This window comes from Sinocyclocheilus anshuiensis, unplaced genomic scaffold (genome assembly GCF_001515605.1).
Source record: "Sinocyclocheilus anshuiensis isolate Anshui unplaced genomic scaffold, SAMN03320099.WGS_v1.1 scaffold1231, whole genome shotgun sequence".
In the NCBI taxonomy this organism is placed as follows: domain Eukaryota; kingdom Metazoa; phylum Chordata; class Actinopteri; order Cypriniformes; family Cyprinidae; genus Sinocyclocheilus; species Sinocyclocheilus anshuiensis.
The window spans coordinates 681,378-686,523 of NW_015536698.1; positions in this window are offsets into that span (position 1 = coordinate 681,378).

Consider the following 5,146-nt stretch of genomic DNA (forward strand, 5'->3'; position numbering starts at 1 on the left):
ACAGCGCGAAGTTGATGTATTTCCTCAGCGACCCGCACAGATCAGCTCCAGGCATGACGAAGCAGATATCGTCCTCTTTAGGATGGCCAAACAAAGTAGTTTCGCTTTCACAACGAAACACACAGCGCCTTCACGACAAGGCGGTGGCAGCAACAACAATACTACAGCGAGAATAAAAGTTATGCCTTCTTTCTTTGCGTGAACATTTGGGTGACGTTATGCTAATCTTCTCTCATCGTGACGTAGACATGTGGGGGCGTGTTAGAACGCGTCGTTTTAGGTAGGCTCTTGACTCTTAACTTTTATAAAGAATATCTCTTTGGGTTTGAGACTTTAGTCTTTGCAACTTTACAGATTTTCTTTATGCACCAAGAGCTTGTAACACTCCAAAGAGAAAGGAAAAATTTAAATCGCATCATATGACCCCTTTAAGGCGAGACACTGCAGGTGAATAGGGTAAAAAAAAAAACTAATAGTTATCGCCTTACTTACACAGCTGATTGATTACATTGATAATTGCCAACATTTTTTGTATTACAAGTTTTCTAAAATGATAGGTTTAGATATGCAAATGAGTCATTATTTACTTAAATATGCACTAATTTGCATACATTTCTAGTACAAAATTCTAAACACTGGATGATGTCAATTTCAAAATTCTTGTTTATTTTTTTTTACATATTAGAGTCAAAAGTTTTTACAGAGAGAATTTTGAAATCTCATTTTTGTCACTCTATAATTCAGAAAATGATTAGAACGGACAGAAAACACTATATTTCACTATTCACAATTTTTGGGGGATTAAAATGTTGTATATAATCAAGCAAATTATATATGAACAAATCCCTCTGTAAAAACCTTCAGGATATAAACAGGAATAAAAATGTGAAGTTTGGTGTGTGTAAGTGCTACTGAAGTGGAAATTTATGGCTCAGTGTAAGGAGAAAAAAACCGTGTTTTTGCATGCAGTGTCTTCCCTTAAATCATATGTTTATGAAGCTTTAGAAACACAACCTTAATAATAATTATAGAGTGAGCCAATTTTTATACCAATGGATTTCACCAATGCAAGCATTATATTAAAGTCTGGTATTGAGCTTGATTGAGCTTGACTACAACTTGACATAATAAATGTAAGCTAAATACTAGGGATGTAACGGTATGAAAATTTCATATCACGATTATAGTGACCAAAGTTATCACGGTTATCAATATTATCACGGTTTTGTTAAAATTAGATGAAAATATTCAAAAAGAACTGATACACACACTGAAAACATTTCAATAAGTTTTATATTTGAAAATCAACAAACAACAAATACAATTAGCAGCTATATGCAAAGTTGGGGTTGATTTCGAGTTCACATACAAACATAAATAGAATAGGCTAATTAAATTTTTCTATTTTAATGTAAGAACATATTTTTCGTCAGTGATAGAAATATGATTTAAGACGGCAGTGTAAGCAAGTTTAGTTTGAAAACGTTTAATAGTAAATAAGACACAATTAGACAATATTTGAATAAAATAATAATAATAATAAATATTTATTTGAAACAACTGATGGAGTACTGAATGCTGCACGCACGCGCAGTGTTGTCAAGGTAACGTTTGGTCAGTCATTCCCTTCGCAAAGGGAGTTCCAAATGCTTATATGAGACAGTAATGCCCTGCACCCTTCAAAGAACACACTTCAAGGGCTCTGCCCTTCGAAGGGAGTAGGGCATAGGGATGCTCACTTCTGTCTGGAATTCGCCCCATGTCTCTTGTATCACCGCGGAGGCGTGGACGTGCTCTCTCGTTTCATTCAAATGCAGCTTGCCGTCTTGCGTCTCAGTTTTTGATTGTATTGAAAATGAAATCAGAGGAATTTAGTATTAATACTACTATAATAACCGTCAGGGCATGTTATCGTGATTTATCGTAAAACCGGTAATCGTTCCATCCCTACTAAATACACACAACAACCTTGTAATTCATATGGCTCATAATGAGTTGAAAACAGCAATAAACAGCAGCATTTAACCAAATATTCCCATAAAAAACAGTGTTGCATATGGACCATCCAAATGACGTGATTCACTAATACAAGCTAATTTATTTTACATTGTGTCACGATTGAGTTCAATTAGTTTCTTTATAATGGACTTTTAGTTTGTTCACAGTCAGTTTCCTGTTTCCTTTTTTCTAGTTTTCACGCCAGTCATCAGTTACCATGAACATTCATTACGAGCACACCTGTTTGTATTTAGTACATCACCATTGTGTATTTAAATTGCTCACTTATTCTCCCTCATGGTCTGGTATTGTCTGTGTTTGTGTTTACATGTTGTCCCGAGTTTGTTAAGCCTTTTGAGTTTGTTATAATAAATATTACCATTATTTGGAAACCTGACCATTCTTTCTTTATCATCTTGGATGAAACGTGACAACATGGGGCAGGGAGCTACCATTTTAAAATCACATGACCAGCTCAATACAAATTGGTTTATCCTGGTAACTCCAATGTTAGCTCACATCATAAGTTACAGTAATAATGGCCAAAAGTCTGTATTAGCCTATTTCTACAATGGCATCAATAATCAAAAACGGCTTTTTGGTGTTCAACATGACTGCCATTTTGGACAGCACAACATAAAAATTATGTATCACAGGTGCATCTTTGTCATTTCTGCCATTTTTCATGGAGACAATAACATTTTTGCCAAAATTTCTAGAACTTTCTAATGCTACATATGAGAGAGAGCACTGCTGAGATGAATTGCAAATTTGATTATTCCTTCAGTTTGCATAGCAGTAAGCAGTTTTTTTTTCCAGAGATTGCCGGGGGACAACTGCCTAAAGTATATATTTTAATGCATTATTACTGATTTGTAGTCAGAATAGCTGAATATTCAGTAAGCTTTCAATATCAAGACAGCAATTATGCAATATCTTATAGAATTCTGTATTCTGTATTCAACACATATTGTGTGTTGTGTAAGAAAGCATAGAACTATGAAATCACAGGGTGATTATGTTGATTTTTTTCAGTCATTAGCATAAACTGTAGGCAATCAGGCTGCTATGAGAATTTTGTAGCAATGTTGTTGACATAAAAAAACTACATTAGTTACGAAAGTATTTTGAGGCTTTTATATTAAAAGCACAAAAAAGATGTCCTGTAATGCACCAATAAAGTGTTCTTTCCTACAGAGCGAGTACACCATACTGATGCCCACTTTACTTTAGAATTAGTTACGGCACAGAATTTTGATCAGTTTGATCGAATTTAAGGATCTTAATGAAATAATACTGTATTACTTTTCCCCTTTCGTTCCTCCTTTGTGAACATAAGAAATGGTCAACGCACATACATGGAGCACACAGAATATGATAAATGGAATCTCAAACTTACTTGCTTAACATGCAAGAACCAGTGAGGGTTGTTTTTGTGTCAAGCAAGGTTGAGATACAGTCTACCATATTTGATGTGCAAAGTTTAAATGTGAATAAGAGCCTAAATTAAATCTGCTCATCACATAAAGCGATCATGTCACTTCAGAAGCTTGGATTAAACAGCTAAATTCATATGGATTATTATTACAATGTCTTTATGAACTTTTTGAAGTGTCAAAAGGACTTTCATTGGAGGGGCAGAAATCTCTCAGGTTTCATTAGAAATATCTTCATTTGTGTTTTGAAGATAAATGTTTAGAACGACATGAGGTTGAATAAATGATGACAGAATTTTAGGTGAACTGCTCCTTTAAATTAGTGGCATCCTTACTTTTATTCATGCAAAGTAGTTATTCCTCAGCACTGGTGTTCACAGAGATATTTGAAAATAAATCAACGCTTTAGGTTGTAAGGAGAGCAATTGCGTATGGAAATGCAAATTGCATAAGCATTCATTTATTTTCAAAAGGCTGTCAACAAAATTCGACCGGCAGTCTACTCCCTAGTGGGGAGGAGAGGATATCTTGGCATGTTTGATAGGTGATAGTAAATGTTCCCCCTGGCCTGCTGTTTAAAAAAAACAAAAAACAAGTTGATTACCTTTAATGAAATATTATGGCCGTAGGTAGTGTGTCTGTTGTCTACGCAGACTCTTTAATTCTCAGCAAGTGGAGTGATGCGTATGAAATGAAATGTGCATTCAGACATTGTTTACCCACAAGCATTTGTTTGAGTATGTGTGTGTATTTATATTTAACCAGACACAGTAGCTACAGAGTAACTTGTTTGTTTTTGTTCTTCTCATCTATCTAACACCTCCGTGGGAAACCAGACGTATACAGATGCCGACACGCATAAATACCCACAACTTGTGCACACACTCGACACATCCCCGCTCAGATTCCTACACATTGTTCAACAAATCCTGTTGAAGCCACACTCATAAATCCTGTATAAATCCATATAGTCATCTGACGTAGAATGTGAAGCAGTTCTGCTTCCTTTCAAAGCTGCTCGTGTTGATATTCAGAAGACCCAGTCAGGCCCCTCAGAGTGATAAATGGCTGGCCATAGGCCATCATAGCTCGCCCATCCATTATTCCCCCGTCAAACTTGCATCATTCATCATGCTGATCTGATGTGTAAATATTAGCAGCAGTGTTTAGGCATGGAGCCGGTGTACTGAATAGCATCAGGAAGCTGGGAGAGATAAACACAGATGGACAGACAGTCAGACAGAGAGAGAGAGAGAGAGAGAGAGAGAGAGAGAGAGAGAAAAAAACTCAATATACAAAACTACAATTTCTGATTTGTGAGAACAGGCTGAGCTTGATGATTTATTCATGTTTTGTGTTTTGTATTTTTGTTTCATAGAAAAAAAATCAACTGTTTTGTTCAAATATTATAACTAAAAAAGGCCAAATCAATGTCATGAGGTGCAACCAGCGTGCAGAAAAAGAAACAGAAAACAGAAAATGATATCATAGAGAGGAAGTCTTTAAAATGTCAGATAATTTGACCATTTTATGAGAAGGCAAAGTTAGTTCAGGTTGTAAAATTTAATGTAGTACAACATCCAAACACATAATGATATTTATGAATAAATAAAAAAAATATAAAAAACAAATAATAATAAACTTTTTATAAAAATAGGCTACTATATATATATATATATATATATATATATATATAAAGATAAAGATATTTA